Raw genomic sequence first — 20,800 nt, 5'->3', positions numbered from 1 at the left:
TCCGTGGTGTCCACGCGCCACATTTCATTTACGCACTCGTGGGTCGATGGGCACTCGGGTCGCTTCCAGGTCTTTGCGATTGTGACTTGTGCCCTGACTCTAACCCTAACCCTTACCCAGCCCGTCTCCTCCTCGGCCCCTGCCTGACTGACTCCTTCCCGCCCGGCCTGTCACCTGTCACCGTCCTCTGCCCCTGCCTGACACGCTCCTCCCCGCCCGGGCCGTCACCGTCCTCGGCCCCTGCCTGACGGGGCTCCTCCGTCGCCTGGGCCTTCCAAGGGCTTGGTGTGGACGCTGGTTCCAGGACGCCCTCCCAGGAACCCGGTAGCAGGGCGGCCGCAGCGTCTCGCGCCACCCAACCGTCCGCCGGCCGGCGGCCGTCGCTAAGTGGCCTGCGGGGGACGTGCCCCCACTGTGGGGCGGGCGCCCAGCCTGGTGTCTTCTCTGAGGCCCCGTGGCTGCTTTTCCCCCCCGCAAGGGGAGAGCCGCGGAGGTGGGGACCGCCTCCTCGTGGGGACGTACACCCAGCTCTCCACGTCGGATTCCGGGGCTCTCTGTCCTGCCAGAAGGCCCAGCTGGCCTGCGGGTCCTTAGAGTGGCAAAAACATCCGAAAACTGAGATTGAGGGTCCGGTGGTTGTCTGCACTTTTGTGCTGGGCACCCCAGGGAGGCCCGGGGGCTGGCTGGACAACGCGGTCTGCTGGGCAGGGGGGGGGGTTTGGAGGAGCAACTGATGCCCTTTGCACTTTGGGTAGCAAGTGTCTGAGGTGTCTCTGAGCCCTGCGCCATGTCGGGGGGTGGGGTGGGGGGGTGGGAGGTCGGGGGGGGGTGGAGGAGCAGGAGGAGGAGGAGGAGGAGGTGGGAAGGGCCGTGGCCTGCAGTCGTGTTCCCGGGGTGGCTTCTTCCACAGGCTGCTTGGCCTGGGCTCCCTGCACCTGGGCCTTTGGAGGACTGGCCCTGTGCTTGCCAATGCTTCCCCTGCAGGGACCCAGAGCTGGGAGGTTGCATCTCTCAGCCCTGGGTCGGGCAGAGCCCCAGCGGGCCATGCCCACAACCTCTCTCAGCACGGGTCCCCCAGAAGGCTCCTTTGGGACCAGGATTCTCTTGCGGGTGACTCTTTAAGGTCTGGCCCCTGGATGGAGGGGCACCAGGAGTAGAGGAGCAGGAAGGGGAAGGGGGTGGCCATGCGAGGGGACACTTTCAGGCCAAGTCCCAGCTTCAGCCTGATCCTCCTGGGAACCCCGGGGTGTACGTCACACCTCCTGGTTGTCCCGCTCTGAGACAAGGGCTCTGAGACAAGGAGCCGGGCTTCGCATTCCCCCAGCAGCCAGTCGTGGGCTGAGGACACCTGGGGCGTTGGGAACTCCCTGGCTTCTCCTTGGCTTAACATCTGGAGCTGCTTGTGAATCGTGCCGCCACACACACCCGAGTGCAGGTGTCTTCTGCACAGACTGCGGGCCTCGCTCTTCTGAATGCCGCTAGCTCGCCACCCACCCACGGGTGAACCTGGTCAGGGTACTTTCTCTCGGGGGCAGACTCTGATCCTGGCGGGCTACCGGTGTTTCTGTTTGCTCGTTTCTTTCTTCCATTTCGGGAAAGGCTTCCTTACTGGGTGTGGAAATCTCCTATGCCTTTCCTCGCCTATTCTGTCAGCTTTAAAATTCTCTTTCAGTTGCCACCCTCACAGATGGATTAGGAAACTCTTTCCGGTGCACTCATTAGTGAAATGACCTCAATGAAGCTGGAATCCAATATCTAATCGCCGATTTTTAGCGAGTCCACACGCCAGGGTGGTCGGGGTCCAATGCAGCCCCGGCCAGGCCCAGGCCCCTTGGACTGGGCCACAGGAGGACACAGAGGAGGGTCCCGGCCCCCACGGTCGCGTTGCCGGCAGTTCTCCAAGGGCTTGGGCGTTTTCCAGAGGTAGGAGATGGAGGGGACTGATTTCTTCAGCGCCCCACAAACCACGCCACCCCACCCATGGGACACATCCCTAGAGAGAGAGAGAGACGCCCCATACACTCGCTCCCCTCCCCCATGCGCTGTGCCCCAGCCCGGGCCCGGGGGAATAGGCGGCAGCCCACCCACAGGGTGAGGGGCGCAGCTGAAAGGGGTTGTCGGGGAGGGCGGCCCCTGCCTGGGGTCAAAGGGCGGGCGACCCGCGCGTGCGCAATCGGCGGCGGCGGCGGCGGCCACGAGCTGGGGGTGGGCCAGGCGAGGAGAGGAAGGGGGCTGGAAGGTCTCCACCTTGGCGAGTCCAGCCGTGGAGGCGCATCTTGTGTGAGTGTGAGTGAGTGAGTGTGAGTGTGAGTGTGAGTGTGTGTGTGTGTGTGTGTGTGTGTGTAGAGAGAGACAGCCCCCCACCCCGGCCCGCCGCTCCCTGCCCGCCCCGCCCCGCCCCGCCCCGCCCCGCCTGTCACCCCCGTCCCTCGGAGCCCGCCGGACCCGGCCGGTGAACTCAACAGGCCCGGCCCGGTGCGGGTCAGCGCCGGCGCGGGGCCTGGGGCGGGGGTAGGAGGCGGCGGGGAAGCGCAGAGAGGCTCGGCTTCTTGAGCGGGGCAGGGGCGCCCTCCGCCGTCTAGGGCCACACCACCCTGAACGCGCCCGATCTCGTCTGGTCTCGGAAGCTAAGCAGGGTCGGGCCTGGTTAGTACTTGGATGGGAGACCGCCTGGGAATACCGGGTGCCGTAGGCTTCTTCTTTTTTTTTTTTTTGTTTTGCCTCTTGTTCTGTCCCCTTTCTGGGAGCGAGTCGGCGGCCCGGGGTGGGGGTCACCCCCACCCTCAGCGCCCGCCGCGGTGCCTGGCGCCCCAGCCCGCACCGTGGGGCCTCCTCTTGTCCCAAGCCGCGACACCGCCGTCACGCGGCAGCATGCGTGGCTTCTGGACTGTCAGGTCTCAGACCAAAGGTCTGCTCTGTGGGAACCGACACGCTGGAGGAAACCTTGAGAGTCTGAGAGGGGAGGGAGTTCCAGAAGAAGGCCAGGATGTCATTTTGAGGGAGTATGTGACCAGAACTCGTCCCGTTGCTTTTGGGGTTCTATGGGCTACACGTAGGAATCTTTGGTGGTGGCACCTGATGTTGGGGGATCCGGAGTCACACCCAGACCTGCTCCACAGGCCTCCTTTTACTTTTCTCTTCGGATTCATTATGTTTAAAAAGTGTCTCTTATCTCTATGATTGCATTTTCTTTTCTCTCTCTTTTCAAGCAGATGATGGGAGTCCAAGTATTAAGGTGACATGTGTTGCCCGTGCCCCCCTCCCCCCTGTGTTCTTATTCATTTACCTCTGATGTTGTTCCAGCGTATTGTGGGGGTACCAATGTTAAGGTCGGGTACGTTGCCCTCTCCCAGCCTCCCCCCTCCGGTCAGAGCCTCAAGTGCGCCCATCCCCCAGTCGGTGCGCACCCACCCCGTTCCTAATGGAGGTGTATGCCCATCCCCTCCCCCCACCCGCCCGACACCCACCCGATGAAGGTGATTCCTCTGTGTCCACTTAGGTGTCCATCGGTTCGTACCCATTTGCTGGTGAGCGCGAGCACGTGGTGCTCGTGTGTCCATTCTTGGGCTACCTGGCTTACTGGAACGGGTTCCAGCTCTGGCCAGGAGAACCACGAGAGGTGCCCTCTCACCGCTGCTCCTCCTAGCTGAATAGCACTCCGTGGTGTCCACGCGCCACATTTCATTTACGCACTCGTGGGTCGATGGGCACTCGGGTCGCTTCCAGGTCTTTGCGATTGTGACTTGTGCCCTGACTCTAACCCTAACCCTTACCCAGCCCGTCTCCTCCTCGGCCCCTGCCTGACTGACTCCTTCCCGCCCGGCCTGTCACCTGTCACCGTCCTCTGCCCCTGCCTGACACGCTCCTCCCCGCCCGGGCCGTCACCGTCCTCGGCCCCTGCCTGACGGGGCTCCTCCGTCGCCTGGGCCTTCCAAGGGCTTGGTGTGGACGCTGGTTCCAGGACGCCCTCCCAGGAACCCGGTAGCAGGGCGGCCGCAGCGTCTCGCGCCACCCAACCGTCCGCCGGCCGGCGGCCGTCGCTAAGTGGCCTGCGGGGGACGTGCCCCCACTGTGGGGCGGGCGCCCAGCCTGGTGTCTTCTCTGAGGCCCCGTGGCTGCTTTTCCCCCCCGCAAGGGGAGAGCCGCGGAGGTGGGGACCGCCTCCTCGTGGGGACGTACACCCAGCTCTCCACGTCGGATTCCGGGGCTCTCTGTCCTGCCAGAAGGCCCAGCTGGCCTGCGGGTCCTTAGAGTGGCAAAAACATCCGAAAACTGAGATTGAGGGTCCGGTGGTTGTCTGCACTTTTGTGCTGGGCACCCCAGGGAGGCCCGGGGGCTGGCTGGACAACGCGGTCTGCTGGGCAGGGGGGGGGGTTTGGAGGAGCAACTGATGCCCTTTGCACTTTGGGTAGCAAGTGTCTGAGGTGTCTCTGAGCCCTGCGCCATGTCGGGGGGTGGGGTGGGGGGGTGGGAGGTCGGGGGGGGGTGGAGGAGCAGGAGGAGGAGGAGGAGGAGGTGGGAAGGGCCGTGGCCTGCAGTCGTGTTCCCGGGGTGGCTTCTTCCACAGGCTGCTTGGCCTGGGCTCCCTGCACCTGGGCCTTTGGAGGACTGGCCCTGTGCTTGCCAATGCTTCCCCTGCAGGGACCCAGAGCTGGGAGGTTGCATCTCTCAGCCCTGGGTCGGGCAGAGCCCCAGCGGGCCATGCCCACAACCTCTCTCAGCACGGGTCCCCCAGAAGGCTCCTTTGGGACCAGGATTCTCTTGCGGGTGACTCTTTAAGGTCTGGCCCCTGGATGGAGGGGCACCAGGAGTAGAGGAGCAGGAAGGGGAAGGGGGTGGCCATGCGAGGGGACACTTTCAGGCCAAGTCCCAGCTTCAGCCTGATCCTCCTGGGAACCCCGGGGTGTACGTCACACCTCCTGGTTGTCCCGCTCTGAGACAAGGGCTCTGAGACAAGGAGCCGGGCTTCGCATTCCCCCAGCAGCCAGTCGTGGGCTGAGGACACCTGGGGCGTTGGGAACTCCCTGGCTTCTCCTTGGCTTAACATCTGGAGCTGCTTGTGAATCGTGCCGCCACACACACCCGAGTGCAGGTGTCTTCTGCACAGACTGCGGGCCTCGCTCTTCTGAATGCCGCTAGCTCGCCACCCACCCACGGGTGAACCTGGTCAGGGTACTTTCTCTCGGGGGCAGACTCTGATCCTGGCGGGCTACCGGTGTTTCTGTTTGCTCGTTTCTTTCTTCCATTTCGGGAAAGGCTTCCTTACTGGGTGTGGAAATCTCCTATGCCTTTCCTCGCCTATTCTGTCAGCTTTAAAATTCTCTTTCAGTTGCCACCCTCACAGATGGATTAGGAAACTCTTTCCGGTGCACTCATTAGTGAAATGACCTCAATGAAGCTGGAATCCAATATCTAATCGCCGATTTTTAGCGAGTCCACACGCCAGGGTGGTCGGGGTCCAATGCAGCCCCGGCCAGGCCCAGGCCCCTTGGACTGGGCCACAGGAGGACACAGAGGAGGGTCCCGGCCCCCACGGTCGCGTTGCCGGCAGTTCTCCAAGGGCTTGGGCGTTTTCCAGAGGTAGGAGATGGAGGGGACTGATTTCTTCAGCGCCCCACAAACCACGCCACCCCACCCATGGGACACATCCCTAGAGAGAGAGAGAGACGCCCCATACACTCGCTCCCCTCCCCCATGCGCTGTGCCCCAGCCCGGGCCCGGGGGAATAGGCGGCAGCCCACCCACAGGGTGGGGGGCGCAGCTGAAAGGGGTTGTCGGGGAGGGCGGCCCCTGCCTGGGGTCAAAGGGCGGGCGACCCGCGCGTGCGCAATCGGCGGCGGCGGCGGCGGCCACGAGCTGGGGGTGGGCCAGGCGAGGAGAGGAAGGGGGCTGGAAGGTCTCCACCTTGGCGAGTCCAGCCGTGGAGGCGCATCTTGTGTGAGTGTGAGTGAGTGAGTGTGAGTGTGAGTGTGAGTGTGTGTGTGTGTGTGTGTGTGTGTGTAGAGAGAGACAGCCCCCCACCCCGGCCCGCCGCTCCCTGCCCGCCCCGCCCCGCCCCGCCCCGCCCCGCCTGTCACCCCCGTCCCTCGGAGCCCGCCGGACCCGGCCGGTGAACTCAACAGGCCCGGCCCGGTGCGGGTCAGCGCCGGCGCGGGGCCTGGGGCGGGGGTAGGAGGCGGCGGGGAAGCGCAGAGAGGCTCGGCTTCTTGAGCGGGGCAGGGGCGCCCTCCGCCGTCTAGGGCCACACCACCCTGAACGCGCCCGATCTCGTCTGGTCTCGGAAGCTAAGCAGGGTCGGGCCTGGTTAGTACTTGGATGGGAGACCGCCTGGGAATACCGGGTGCCGTAGGCTTCTTCTTTTTTTTTTTTTTGTTTTGCCTCTTGTTCTGTCCCCTTTCTGGGAGCGAGTCGGCGGCCCGGGGTGGGGGTCACCCCCACCCTCAGCGCCCGCCGCGGTGCCTGGCGCCCCAGCCCGCACCGTGGGGCCTCCTCTTGTCCCAAGCCGCGACACCGCCGTCACGCGGCAGCATGCGTGGCTTCTGGACTGTCAGGTCTCAGACCAAAGGTCTGCTCTGTGGGAACCGACACGCTGGAGGAAACCTTGAGAGTCTGAGAGGGGAGGGAGTTCCAGAAGAAGGCCAGGATGTCATTTTGAGGGAGTATGTGACCAGAACTCGTCCCGTTGCTTTTGGGGTTCTATGGGCTACACGTAGGAATCTTTGGTGGTGGCACCTGATGTTGGGGGATCCGGAGTCACACCCAGACCTGCTCCACAGGCCTCCTTTTACTTTTCTCTTCGGATTCATTATTTTTAAAAAGTGTCTCTTATCTCTATGATTGCATTTTCTTTTCTCTCTCTTTTCAAGCAGATGATGGGAGTCCAAGTATTAAGGTGACATGTGTTGCCCGTGCCCCCCTCCCCCCTGTGTTCTTATTCATTTACCTCTGATGTTGTTCCAGCGTATTGTGGGGGTACCAATGTTAAGGTCGGGTACGTTGCCCTCTCCCAGCCTCCCCCCTCCGGTCAGAGCCTCAAGTGCGCCCATCCCCCAGTCGGTGCGCACCCACCCCGTTCCTAATGGAGGTGTATGCCCATCCCCTCCCCCCACCCGCCCGACACCCACCCGATGAAGGTGATTCCTCTGTGTCCACTTAGGTGTCCATCGGTTCGTACCCATTTGCTGGTGAGCGCGAGCACGTGGTGCTCGTGTGTCCATTCTTGGGCTACCTGGCTTACTGGAACGGGTTCCAGCTCTGGCCAGGAGAACCACGAGAGGTGCCCTCTCACCGCTGCTCCTCCTAGCTGAATAGCACTCCGTGGTGTCCACGCGCCACATTTCATTTACGCACTCGTGGGTCGATGGGCACTCGGGTCGCTTCCAGGTCTTTGCGATTGTGACTTGTGCCCTGACTCTAACCCTAACCCTTACCCAGCCCGTCTCCTCCTCGGCCCCTGCCTGACTGACTCCTTCCCGCCCGGCCTGTCACCTGTCACCGTCCTCTGCCCCTGCCTGACACGCTCCTCCCCGCCCGGGCCGTCACCGTCCTCGGCCCCTGCCTGACGGGGCTCCTCCGTCGCCTGGGCCTTCCAAGGGCTTGGTGTGGACGCTGGTTCCAGGACGCCCTCCCAGGAACCCGGTAGCAGGGCGGCCGCAGCGTCTCGCGCCACCCAACCGTCCGCCGGCCGGCGGCCGTCGCTAAGTGGCCTGCGGGGGACGTGCCCCCACTGTGGGGCGGGCGCCCAGCCTGGTGTCTTCTCTGAGGCCCCGTGGCTGCTTTTCCCCCCCGCAAGGGGAGAGCCGCGGAGGTGGGGACCGCCTCCTCGTGGGGACGTACACCCAGCTCTCCACGTCGGATTCCGGGGCTCTCTGTCCTGCCAGAAGGCCCAGCTGGCCTGCGGGTCCTTAGAGTGGCAAAAACATCCGAAAACTGAGATTGAGGGTCCGGTGGTTGTCTGCACTTTTGTGCTGGGCACCCCAGGGAGGCCCGGGGGCTGGCTGGACAACGCGGTCTGCTGGGCAGGGGGGGGGGTTTGGAGGAGCAACTGATGCCCTTTGCACTTTGGGTAGCAAGTGTCTGAGGTGTCTCTGAGCCCTGCGCCATGTCGGGGGGTGGGGTGGGGGGGTGGGAGGTCGGGGGGGGGTGGAGGAGCAGGAGGAGGAGGAGGAGGAGGTGGGAAGGGCCGTGGCCTGCAGTCGTGTTCCCGGGGTGGCTTCTTCCACAGGCTGCTTGGCCTGGGCTCCCTGCACCTGGGCCTTTGGAGGACTGGCCCTGTGCTTGCCAATGCTTCCCCTGCAGGGACCCAGAGCTGGGAGGTTGCATCTCTCAGCCCTGGGTCGGGCAGAGCCCCAGCGGGCCATGCCCACAACCTCTCTCAGCACGGGTCCCCCAGAAGGCTCCTTTGGGACCAGGATTCTCTTGCGGGTGACTCTTTAAGGTCTGGCCCCTGGATGGAGGGGCACCAGGAGTAGAGGAGCAGGAAGGGGAAGGGGGTGGCCATGCGAGGGGACACTTTCAGGCCAAGTCCCAGCTTCAGCCTGATCCTCCTGGGAACCCCGGGGTGTACGTCACACCTCCTGGTTGTCCCGCTCTGAGACAAGGGCTCTGAGACAAGGAGCCGGGCTTCGCATTCCCCCAGCAGCCAGTCGTGGGCTGAGGACACCTGGGGCGTTGGGAACTCCCTGGCTTCTCCTTGGCTTAACATCTGGAGCTGCTTGTGAATCGTGCCGCCACACACACCCGAGTGCAGGTGTCTTCTGCACAGACTGCGGGCCTCGCTCTTCTGAATGCCGCTAGCTCGCCACCCACCCACGGGTGAACCTGGTCAGGGTACTTTCTCTCGGGGGCAGACTCTGATCCTGGCGGGCTACCGGTGTTTCTGTTTGCTCGTTTCTTTCTTCCATTTCGGGAAAGGCTTCCTTACTGGGTGTGGAAATCTCCTATGCCTTTCCTCGCCTATTCTGTCAGCTTTAAAATTCTCTTTCAGTTGCCACCCTCACAGATGGATTAGGAAACTCTTTCCGGTGCACTCATTAGTGAAATGACCTCAATGAAGCTGGAATCCAATATCTAATCGCCGATTTTTAGCGAGTCCACACGCCAGGGTGGTCGGGGTCCAATGCAGCCCCGGCCAGGCCCAGGCCCCTTGGACTGGGCCACAGGAGGACACAGAGGAGGGTCCCGGCCCCCACGGTCGCGTTGCCGGCAGTTCTCCAAGGGCTTGGGCGTTTTCCAGAGGTAGGAGATGGAGGGGACTGATTTCTTCAGCGCCCCACAAACCACGCCACCCCACCCATGGGACACATCCCTAGAGAGAGAGAGAGACGCCCCATACACTCGCTCCCCTCCCCCATGCGCTGTGCCCCAGCCCGGGCCCGGGGGAATAGGCGGCAGCCCACCCACAGGGTGAGGGGCGCAGCTGAAAGGGGTTGTCGGGGAGGGCGGCCCCTGCCTGGGGTCAAAGGGCGGGCGACCCGCGCGTGCGCAATCGGCGGCGGCGGCGGCGGCCACGAGCTGGGGGTGGGCCAGGCGAGGAGAGGAAGGGGGCTGGAAGGTCTCCACCTTGGCGAGTCCAGCCGTGGAGGCGCATCTTGTGTGAGTGTGAGTGAGTGAGTGTGAGTGTGAGTGTGAGTGTGTGTGTGTGTGTGTGTGTGTGTGTAGAGAGAGACAGCCCCCCACCCCGGCCCGCCGCTCCCTGCCCGCCCCGCCCCGCCCCGCCCCGCCCCGCCTGTCACCCCCGTCCCTCGGAGCCCGCCGGACCCGGCCGGTGAACTCAACAGGCCCGGCCCGGTGCGGGTCAGCGCCGGCGCGGGGCCTGGGGCGGGGGTAGGAGGCGGCGGGGAAGCGCAGAGAGGCTCGGCTTCTTGAGCGGGGCAGGGGCGCCCTCCGCCGTCTAGGGCCACACCACCCTGAACGCGCCCGATCTCGTCTGGTCTCGGAAGCTAAGCAGGGTCGGGCCTGGTTAGTACTTGGATGGGAGACCGCCTGGGAATACCGGGTGCCGTAGGCTTCTTCTTTTTTTTTTTTTTGTTTTGCCTCTTGTTCTGTCCCCTTTCTGGGAGCGAGTCGGCGGCCCGGGGTGGGGGTCACCCCCACCCTCAGCGCCCGCCGCGGTGCCTGGCGCCCCAGCCCGCACCGTGGGGCCTCCTCTTGTCCCAAGCCGCGACACCGCCGTCACGCGGCAGCATGCGTGGCTTCTGGACTGTCAGGTCTCAGACCAAAGGTCTGCTCTGTGGGAACCGACACGCTGGAGGAAACCTTGAGAGTCTGAGAGGGGAGGGAGTTCCAGAAGAAGGCCAGGATGTCATTTTGAGGGAGTATGTGACCAGAACTCGTCCCGTTGCTTTTGGGGTTCTATGGGCTACACGTAGGAATCTTTGGTGGTGGCACCTGATGTTGGGGGATCCGGAGTCACACCCAGACCTGCTCCACAGGCCTCCTTTTACTTTTCTCTTCGGATTCATTATGTTTAAAAAGTGTCTCTTATCTCTATGATTGCATTTTCTTTTCTCTCTCTTTTCAAGCAGATGATGGGAGTCCAAGTATTAAGGTGACATGTGTTGCCCGTGCCCCCCTCCCCCCTGTGTTCTTATTCATTTACCTCTGATGTTGTTCCAGCGTATTGTGGGGGTACCAATGTTAAGGTCGGGTACGTTGCCCTCTCCCAGCCTCCCCCCTCCGGTCAGAGCCTCAAGTGCGCCCATCCCCCAGTCGGTGCGCACCCACCCCGTTCCTAATGGAGGTGTATGCCCATCCCCTCCCCCCACCCGCCCGACACCCACCCGATGAAGGTGATTCCTCTGTGTCCACTTAGGTGTCCATCGGTTCGTACCCATTTGCTGGTGAGCGCGAGCACGTGGTGCTCGTGTGTCCATTCTTGGGCTACCTGGCTTACTGGAACGGGTTCCAGCTCTGGCCAGGAGAACCACGAGAGGTGCCCTCTCACCGCTGCTCCTCCTAGCTGAATAGCACTCCGTGGTGTCCACGCGCCACATTTCATTTACGCACTCGTGGGTCGATGGGCACTCGGGTCGCTTCCAGGTCTTTGCGATTGTGACTTGTGCCCTGACTCTAACCCTAACCCTTACCCAGCCCGTCTCCTCCTCGGCCCCTGCCTGACTGACTCCTTCCCGCCCGGCCTGTCACCTGTCACCGTCCTCTGCCCCTGCCTGACACGCTCCTCCCCGCCCGGGCCGTCACCGTCCTCGGCCCCTGCCTGACGGGGCTCCTCCGTCGCCTGGGCCTTCCAAGGGCTTGGTGTGGACGCTGGTTCCAGGACGCCCTCCCAGGAACCCGGTAGCAGGGCGGCCGCAGCGTCTCGCGCCACCCAACCGTCCGCCGGCCGGCGGCCGTCGCTAAGTGGCCTGCGGGGGACGTGCCCCCACTGTGGGGCGGGCGCCCAGCCTGGTGTCTTCTCTGAGGCCCCGTGGCTGCTTTTCCCCCCCGCAAGGGGAGAGCCGCGGAGGTGGGGACCGCCTCCTCGTGGGGACGTACACCCAGCTCTCCACGTCGGATTCCGGGGCTCTCTGTCCTGCCAGAAGGCCCAGCTGGCCTGCGGGTCCTTAGAGTGGCAAAAACATCCGAAAACTGAGATTGAGGGTCCGGTGGTTGTCTGCACTTTTGTGCTGGGCACCCCAGGGAGGCCCGGGGGCTGGCTGGACAACGCGGTCTGCTGGGCAGGGGGGGGGGTTTGGAGGAGCAACTGATGCCCTTTGCACTTTGGGTAGCAAGTGTCTGAGGTGTCTCTGAGCCCTGCGCCATGTCGGGGGGTGGGGTGGGGGGGTGGGAGGTCGGGGGGGGGTGGAGGAGCAGGAGGAGGAGGAGGAGGAGGTGGGAAGGGCCGTGGCCTGCAGTCGTGTTCCCGGGGTGGCTTCTTCCACAGGCTGCTTGGCCTGGGCTCCCTGCACCTGGGCCTTTGGAGGACTGGCCCTGTGCTTGCCAATGCTTCCCCTGCAGGGACCCAGAGCTGGGAGGTTGCATCTCTCAGCCCTGGGTCGGGCAGAGCCCCAGCGGGCCATGCCCACAACCTCTCTCAGCACGGGTCCCCCAGAAGGCTCCTTTGGGACCAGGATTCTCTTGCGGGTGACTCTTTAAGGTCTGGCCCCTGGATGGAGGGGCACCAGGAGTAGAGGAGCAGGAAGGGGAAGGGGGTGGCCATGCGAGGGGACACTTTCAGGCCAAGTCCCAGCTTCAGCCTGATCCTCCTGGGAACCCCGGGGTGTACGTCACACCTCCTGGTTGTCCCGCTCTGAGACAAGGGCTCTGAGACAAGGAGCCGGGCTTCGCATTCCCCCAGCAGCCAGTCGTGGGCTGAGGACACCTGGGGCGTTGGGAACTCCCTGGCTTCTCCTTGGCTTAACATCTGGAGCTGCTTGTGAATCGTGCCGCCACACACACCCGAGTGCAGGTGTCTTCTGCACAGACTGCGGGCCTCGCTCTTCTGAATGCCGCTAGCTCGCCACCCACCCACGGGTGAACCTGGTCAGGGTACTTTCTCTCGGGGGCAGACTCTGATCCTGGCGGGCTACCGGTGTTTCTGTTTGCTCGTTTCTTTCTTCCATTTCGGGAAAGGCTTCCTTACTGGGTGTGGAAATCTCCTATGCCTTTCCTCGCCTATTCTGTCAGCTTTAAAATTCTCTTTCAGTTGCCACCCTCACAGATGGATTAGGAAACTCTTTCCGGTGCACTCATTAGTGAAATGACCTCAATGAAGCTGGAATCCAATATCTAATCGCCGATTTTTAGCGAGTCCACACGCCAGGGTGGTCGGGGTCCAATGCAGCCCCGGCCAGGCCCAGGCCCCTTGGACTGGGCCACAGGAGGACACAGAGGAGGGTCCCGGCCCCCACGGTCGCGTTGCCGGCAGTTCTCCAAGGGCTTGGGCGTTTTCCAGAGGTAGGAGATGGAGGGGACTGATTTCTTCAGCGCCCCACAAACCACGCCACCCCACCCATGGGACACATCCCTAGAGAGAGAGAGAGACGCCCCATACACTCGCTCCCCTCCCCCATGCGCTGTGCCCCAGCCCGGGCCCGGGGGAATAGGCGGCAGCCCACCCACAGGGTGGGGGGCGCAGCTGAAAGGGGTTGTCGGGGAGGGCGGCCCCTGCCTGGGGTCAAAGGGCGGGCGACCCGCGCGTGCGCAATCGGCGGCGGCGGCGGCGGCCACGAGCTGGGGGTGGGCCAGGCGAGGAGAGGAAGGGGGCTGGAAGGTCTCCACCTTGGCGAGTCCAGCCGTGGAGGCGCATCTTGTGTGAGTGTGAGTGAGTGAGTGTGAGTGTGAGTGTGAGTGTGTGTGTGTGTGTGTGTGTGTGTGTAGAGAGAGACAGCCCCCCACCCCGGCCCGCCGCTCCCTGCCCGCCCCGCCCCGCCCCGCCCCGCCTGTCACCCCCGTCCCTCGGAGCCCGCCGGACCCGGCCGGTGAACTCAACAGGCCCGGCCCGGTGCGGGTCAGCGCCGGCGCGGGGCCTGGGGCGGGGGGAGGAGGCGGCGGGGAAGCGCAGAGAGGCTCGGCTTCTTGAGCGGGGCAGGGGCGCCCTCCGCCGTCTAGGGCCACACCACCCTGAACGCGCCCGATCTCGTCTGGTCTCGGAAGCTAAGCAGGGTCGGGCCTGGTTAGTACTTGGATGGGAGACCGCCTGGGAATACCGGGTGCCGTAGGCTTCTTCTTTTTTTTTTTTTTGTTTTGCCTCTTGTTCTGTCCCCTTTCTGGGAGCGAGTCGGCGGCCCGGGGTGGGGGTCACCCCCACCCTCAGCGCCCGCCGCGGTGCCTGGCGCCCCAGCCCGCACCGTGGGGCCTCCTCTTGTCCCAAGCCGCGACACCGCCGTCACGCGGCAGCATGCGTGGCTTCTGGACTGTCAGGTCTCAGACCAAAGGTCTGCTCTGTGGGAACCGACACGCTGGAGGAAACCTTGAGAGTCTGAGAGGGGAGGGAGTTCCAGAAGAAGGCCAGGATGTCATTTTGAGGGAGTATGTGACCAGAACTCGTCCCGTTGCTTTTGGGGTTCTATGGGCTACACGTAGGAATCTTTGGTGGTGGCACCTGATGTTGGGGGATCCGGAGTCACACCCAGACCTGCTCCACAGGCCTCCTTTTACTTTTCTCTTCGGATTCATTATGTTTAAAAAGTGTCTCTTATCTCTATGATTGCATTTTCTTTTCTCTCTCTTTTCAAGCAGATGATGGGAGTCCAAGTATTAAGGTGACATGTGTTGCCCGTGCCCCCCTCCCCCCTGTGTTCTTATTCATTTACCTCTGATGTTGTTCCAGCGTATTGTGGGGGTACCAATGTTAAGGTCGGGTACGTTGCCCTCTCCCAGCCTCCCCCCTCCGGTCAGAGCCTCAAGTGCGCCCATCCCCCAGTCGGTGCGCACCCACCCCGTTCCTAATGGAGGTGTATGCCCATCCCCTCCCCCCACCCGCCCGACACCCACCCGATGAAGGTGATTCCTCTGTGTCCACTTAGGTGTCCATCGGTTCGTACCCATTTGCTGGTGAGCGCGAGCACGTGGTGCTCGTGTGTCCATTCTTGGGCTACCTGGCTTACTGGAACGGGTTCCAGCTCTGGCCAGGAGAACCACGAGAGGTGCCCTCTCACCGCTGCTCCTCCTAGCTGAATAGCACTCCGTGGTGTCCACGCGCCACATTTCATTTACGCACTCGTGGGTCGATGGGCACTCGGGTCGCTTCCAGGTCTTTGCGATTGTGACTTGTGCCCTGACTCTAACCCTAACCCTTACCCAGCCCGTCTCCTCCTCGGCCCCTGCCTGACTGACTCCTTCCCGCCCGGCCTGTCACCTGTCACCGTCCTCTGCCCCTGCCTGACACGCTCCTCCCCGCCCGGGCCGTCACCGTCCTCGGCCCCTGCCTGACGGGGCTCCTCCGTCGCCTGGGCCTTCCAAGGGCTTGGTGTGGACGCTGGTTCCAGGACGCCCTCCCAGGAACCCGGTAGCAGGGCGGCCGCAGCGTCTCGCGCCACCCAACCGTCCGCCGGCCGGCGGCCGTCGCTAAGTGGCCTGCGGGGGACGTGCCCCCACTGTGGGGCGGGCGCCCAGCCTGGTGTCTTCTCTGAGGCCCCGTGGCTGCTTTTCCCCCCCGCAAGGGGAGAGCCGCGGAGGTGGGGACCGCCTCCTCGTGGGGACGTACACCCAGCTCTCCACGTCGGATTCCGGGGCTCTCTGTCCTGCCAGAAGGCCCAGCTGGCCTGCGGGTCCTTAGAGTGGCAAAAACATCCGAAAACTGAGATTGAGGGTCCGGTGGTTGTCTGCACTTTTGTGCTGGGCACCCCAGGGAGGCCCGGGGGCTGGCTGGACAACGCGGTCTGCTGGGCAGGGGGGGGGGTTTGGAGGAGCAACTGATGCCCTTTGCACTTTGGGTAGCAAGTGTCTGAGGTGTCTCTGAGCCCTGCGCCATGTCGGGGGGTGGGGTGGGGGGGTGGGAGGTCGGGGGGGGGGTGGAGGAGCAGGAGGAGGAGGAGGAGGAGGTGGGAAGGGCCGTGGCCTGCAGTCGTGTTCCCGGGGTGGCTTCTTCCACAGGCTGCTTGGCCTGGGCTCCCTGCACCTGGGCCTTTGGAGGACTGGCCCTGTGCTTGCCAATGCTTCCCCTGCAGGGACCCAGAGCTGGGAGGTTGCATCTCTCAGCCCTGGGTCGGGCAGAGCCCCAGCGGGCCATGCCCACAACCTCTCTCAGCACGGGTCCCCCAGAAGGCTCCTTTGGGACCAGGATTCTCTTGCGGGTGACTCTTTAAGGTCTGGCCCCTGGATGGAGGGGCACCAGGAGTAGAGGAGCAGGAAGGGGAAGGGGGTGGCCATGCGAGGGGACACTTTCAGGCCAAGTCCCAGCTTCAGCCTGATCCTCCTGGGAACCCCGGGGTGTACGTCACACCTCCTGGTTGTCCCGCTCTGAGACAAGGGCTCTGAGACAAGGAGCCGGGCTTCGCATTCCCCCAGCAGCCAGTCGTGGGCTGAGGACACCTGGGGCGTTGGGAACTCCCTGGCTTCTCCTTGGCTTAACATCTGGAGCTGCTTGTGAATCGTGCCGCCACACACACCCGAGTGCAGGTGTCTTCTGCACAGACTGCGGGCCTCGCTCTTCTGAATGCCGCTAGCTCGCCACCCACCCACGGGTGAACCTGGTCAGGGTACTTTCTCTCGGGGGCAGACTCTGATCCTGGCGGGCTACCGGTGTTTCTGTTTGCTCGTTTCTTTCTTCCATTTCGGGAAAGGCTTCCTTACTGGGTGTGGAAATCTCCTATGCCTTTCCTCGCCTATTCTGTCAGCTTTAAAATTCTCTTTCAGTTGCCACCCTCACAGATGGATTAGGAAACTCTTTCCGGTGCACTCATTAGTGAAATGACCTCAATGAAGCTGGAATCCAATATCTAATCGCCGATTTTTAGCGAGTCCACACGCCAGGGTGGTCGGGGTCCAATGCAGCCCCGGCCAGGCCCAGGCCCCTTGGACTGGGCCACAGGAGGACACAGAGGAGGGTCCCGGCCCCCACGGTCGCGTTGCCGGCAGTTCTCCAAGGGCTTGGGCGTTTTCCAGAGGTAGGAGATGGAGGGGACTGATTTCTTCAGCGCCCCACAAACCACGCCACCCCACCCATGGGACACATCCCTAGAGAGAGAGAGAGACGCCCCATACACTCGCTCCCCTCCCCCATGCGCTGTGCCCCAGCCCGGGCCCGGGGGAATAGGCGGCAGCCCACCCACAGGGTGGGGGGCGCAGCTGAAAGGGGTTGTCGGGGAGGGCGGCCCCTGCCTGGGGTCAAAGGGCGGGCGACCCGCGCGTGCGCAATCGGCGGCGGCGGCGGCGGCGGCGGCCACGAGCTGGGGGTGGGCCAGGCGAGGAGAGGAAGGGGGCTGGAAGGTCTCCACCTTGGCGAGTCCAGCCGTGGAGGCGCATCTTGTGTGAGTGTGAGTGAGTGAGTGTGAGTGTGAGTGTGTGTGTGTGTGTGTGTGTGTATAGAGAGACAGCCCCCCACCCCGGCCCGCCGCTCCCTGCCCGCCCCGCCCCGCCTGTCACCCCCGTCCCTCGGAGCCCGCCGGACCCGGCCGGTGAACTCAACAGGCCCGGCCCGGTGCGGGTCAGCGCCGGCGCGGGGCCTGGGGCGGGGGGAGGAGGCGGCGGGGAAGCGCAGAGAGGCTCGGCTTCTTGAGCGGGGCAGGGGCGCCCTCCGCCGTCTAGGGCCACACCACCCTGAACGCGCCCGATCTCGTCTGGTCTCGGAAGCTAAGCAGGGTCGGGCCTGGTTAGTACTTGGATGGGAGACCGCCTGGGAATACCGGGTGCCGTAGGCTTCTTCTTTTTTTTTTTTTTGTTTTGCCTCTTGTTCTGTCCCCTTTCTGGGAGCGAGTCGGCGGCCCGGGGTGGGGGTCACCCCCACCCTCAGCGCCCGCCGCGGTGCCTGGCGCCCCAGCCCGCACCGTGGGGCCTCCTCTTGTCCCAAGCCGCGACACCGCCGTCACGCGGCAGCATGCGTGGCTTCTGGACTGTCAGGTCTCAGACCAAAGGTCTGCTCTGTGGGAACCGACACGCTGGAGGAAACCTTGAGAGTCTGAGAGGGGAGGGAGTTCCAGAAGAAGGCCAGGATGTCATTTTGAGGGAGTATGTGACCAGAACTCGTCCCGTTGCTTTTGGGGTTCTATGGGCTACACGTAGGAATCTTTGGTGGTGGCACCTGATGTTGGGGGATCCGGAGTCACACCCAGACCTGCTCCACAGGCCTCCTTTTACTTTTCTCTTCGGATTCATTATGTTTAAAAAGTGTCTCTTATCTCTATGATTGCATTTTCTTTTCTCTCTCTTTTCAAGCAGATGATGGGAGTCCAAGTATTAAGGTGACATGTGTTGCCCGTGCCCCCCTCCCCCCTGTGTTCTTATTCATTTACCTCTGATGTTGTTCCAGCGTATTGTGGGGGTACCAATGTTAAGGTCGGGTACGTTGCCCTCTCCCAGCCTCCCCCCTCCGGTCAGAGCCTCAAGTGCGCCCATCCCCCAGTCGGTGCGCACCCACCCCGTTCCTAATGGAGGTGTATGCCCATCCCCTCCCCCCACCCGCCCGACACCCACCCGATGAAGGTGATTCCTCTGTGTCCACTTAGGTGTCCATCGGTTCGTACCCATTTGCTGGTGAGCGCGAGCACGTGGTGCTCGTGTGTCCATTCTTGGGCTACCTGGCTTACTGGAACGGGTTCCAGCTCTGGCCAGGAGAACCACGAGAGGTGCCCTCTCACCGCTGCTCCTCCTAGCTGAATAGCACTCCGTGGTGTCCACGCGCCACATTTCATTTACGCACTCGTGGGTCGATGGGCACTCGGGTCGCTTCCAGGTCTTTGCGATTGTGACTTGTGCCCTGACTCTAACCCTAACCCTTACCCAGCCCGTCTCCTCCTCGGCCCCTGCCTGACTGACTCCTTCCCGCCCGGCCTGTCACCTGTCACCGTCCTCTGCCCCTGCCTGACACGCTCCTCCCCGCCCGGGCCGTCACCGTCCTCGGCCCCTGCCTGACGGGGCTCCTCCGTCGCCTGGGCCTTCCAAGGGCTTGGTGTGGACGCTGGTTCCAGGACGCCCTCCCAGGAACCCGGTAGCAGGGCGGCCGCAGCGTCTCGCGCCACCCAACCGTCCGCCGGCCGGCGGCCGTCGCTAAGTGGCCTGCGGGGGACGTGCCCCCACTGTGGGGCGGGCGCCCAGCCTGGTGTCTTCTCTGAGGCCCCGTGGCTGCTTTTCCCCCCCGCAAGGGGAGAGCCGCGGAGGTGGGGACCGCCTCCTCGTGGGGACGTACACCCAGCTCTCCACGTCGGATTCCGGGGCTCTCTGTCCTGCCAGAAGGCCCAGCTGGCCTGCGGGTCCTTAGAGTGGCAAAAACATCCGAAAACTGAGATTGAGGGTCCGGTGGTTGTCTGCACTTTTGTGCTGGGCACCCCAGGGAGGCCCGGGGGCTGGCTGGACAACGCGGTCTGCTGGGCAGGGGGGGGGGTTTGGAGGAGCAACTGATGCCCTTTGCACTTTGGGTAGCAAGTGTCTGAGGTGTCTCTGAGCCCTGCGCCATGTCGGGGGGTGGGGTGGGGGGGTGGGAGGTCGGGGGGGGGTGGAGGAGCAGGAGGAGGAGGAGGAGGAGGTGGGAAGGGCCGTGGCCTGCAGTCGTGTTCCCGGGGTGGCTTCTTCCACAGGCTGCTTGGCCTGGGCTCCCTGCACCTGGGCCTTTGGAGGACTGGCCCTGTGCTTGCCAATGCTTCCCCTGCAGGGACCCAGAGCTGGGAGGTTGCATCTCTCAGCCCTGGGTCGGGCAGAGCCCCAGCGGGCCATGCCCACAACCTCTCTCAGCACGGGTCCCCCAGAAGGCTCCTTTGGGACCAGGATTCTCTTGCGGGTGACTCTTTAAGGTCTGGCCCCTGGATGGAGGGGCACCAGGAGTAGAGGAGCAGGAAGGGGAAGGGGGTGGCCATGCGAGGGGACACTTTCAGGCCAAGTCCCAGCTTCAGCCTGATCCTCCTGGGAACCCCGGGGTGTACGTCACACCTCCTGGTTGTCCCGCTCTGAGACAAGGGCTCTGAGACAAGGAGCCGGGCTTCGCATTCCCCCAGCAGCCAGTCGTGGGCTGAGGACACCTGGGGCGTTGGGAACTCCCTGGCTTCTCCTTGGCTTAACATCTGGAGCTGCTTGTGAATCGTGCCGCCACACACACCCGAGTGCAGGTGTCTTCTGCACAGACTGCGGGCCTCGCTCTTCTGAATGCCGCTAGCTCGCCACCCACCCACGGGTGAACCTGGTCAGGGTACTTTCTCTCGGGGGCAGACTCTGATCCTGGCGGGCTACCGGTGTTTCTGTTTGCTCGTTTCTTTCTTCCATTTCGGGAAAGGCTTCCTTACTGGGTGTGGAAATCTCCTATGCCTTTCCTCGCCTATTCTGTCAGCTTTAAAATTCTCTTTCAGTTGCCACCCTCACAGATGGATTAGGAAACTCTTTCCGGTGCACTCATTAGTGAAATGACCTCAATGAAGCTGGAATCCAATATCTAATCGCCGATTTTTAGCGAGTCCACACGCCAGGGTGGTCGGGGTCCAATGCAGCCCCGGCCAGGCCCAGGCCCCTTGGACTGGGCCACAGGAGGACACAGAGGAGGGTCCCGGCCCCCACGGTCGCGTTGCCGGCAGTTCTCCAAGGGCTTGGGCGTTTTCCAGAGGTAGGAGATGGAGGGGACTGATTTCTTCAGCGCCCCACAAACCACGCCACCCCACCCATGGGACACATCCCTAGAGAGAGAGAGAGACGCCCCATACACTCGCTCCCCTCCCCCATGCGCTGTGCCCCAGCCCGGGCCCGGGGGAATAGGCGGCAGCCCACCCACAGGGTGGGGGGCGCAGCTGAAAGGGGTTGTCGGGGAGGGCGGCCCCTGCCTGGGGTCAAAGGGCGGGCGACCCGCGCGTGCGCAATCGGCGGCGGCGGCGGCGGCCACGAGCTGGGGGTGGGCCAGGCGAGGAGAGGAAGGGGGCTGGAAGGTCTCCACCTTGGCGAGTCCAGCCGTGGAGGCGCATCTTGTGTGAGTGTGAGTGAGTGAGTGTGAGTGTGAGTGTGAGTGTGTGTGTGTGTGTGTGTGTGTGTGTAGAGAGAGACAGCCCCCCACCCCGGCCCGCCGCTCCCTGCCCGCCCCGCCCCGCCCCGCCCCGCCTGTCACCCCCGTCCCTCGGAGCCCGCCGGACCCGGCCGGTGAACTCAACAGGCCCGGCCCGGTGCGGGTCAGCGCCGGCGCGGGGCCTGGGGCGGGGGGAGGAGGCGGCGGGGAAGCGCAGAGAGGCTC

At 63.8% G+C, this 20,800-nt stretch overlaps 5 non-coding genes across 5 annotated transcripts; all 5 read left to right on the top strand.

The window, feature by feature from the left end:
• The first annotated feature begins 2,576 nt into the window (after window positions 1–2,576).
• Window positions 2,577–2,695, top strand: LOC142865227 (5S ribosomal RNA). The gene has a single exon (XR_012915530.1). It is a non-coding gene; the product is annotated as a 5S ribosomal RNA (ribosomal RNA).
• Window positions 2,696–6,233: 3,538 nt separating this feature from the next.
• On the top strand, window positions 6,234–6,352 carry LOC142865226 (5S ribosomal RNA). Its single transcript, XR_012915529.1, has one exon. It is a non-coding gene; the product is annotated as a 5S ribosomal RNA (ribosomal RNA).
• Window positions 6,353–9,890: 3,538 nt separating this feature from the next.
• Window positions 9,891–10,009, top strand: LOC142865225 (5S ribosomal RNA). The gene has a single exon (XR_012915528.1). It is a non-coding gene; the product is annotated as a 5S ribosomal RNA (ribosomal RNA).
• A 3,533-nt stretch (window positions 10,010–13,542) lies between these two features.
• LOC142865224 (5S ribosomal RNA) lies at window positions 13,543–13,661 on the top strand. The gene has a single exon (XR_012915527.1). It is a non-coding gene; the product is annotated as a 5S ribosomal RNA (ribosomal RNA).
• Window positions 13,662–17,181: 3,520 nt separating this feature from the next.
• LOC142865223 (5S ribosomal RNA) lies at window positions 17,182–17,300 on the top strand. The gene has a single exon (XR_012915526.1). It is a non-coding gene; the product is annotated as a 5S ribosomal RNA (ribosomal RNA).
• Window positions 17,301–20,800: the final 3,500 nt, after the last annotated feature.

The sequence above is a fragment of the Microcebus murinus genome, chromosome 28 (genome assembly GCF_040939455.1).
Source record: "Microcebus murinus isolate Inina chromosome 28, M.murinus_Inina_mat1.0, whole genome shotgun sequence".
Taxonomy (NCBI): Eukaryota; Metazoa; Chordata; class Mammalia; order Primates; family Cheirogaleidae; genus Microcebus; species Microcebus murinus.
This window is presented reverse-complemented; position numbering and strand designations above follow the sequence as displayed.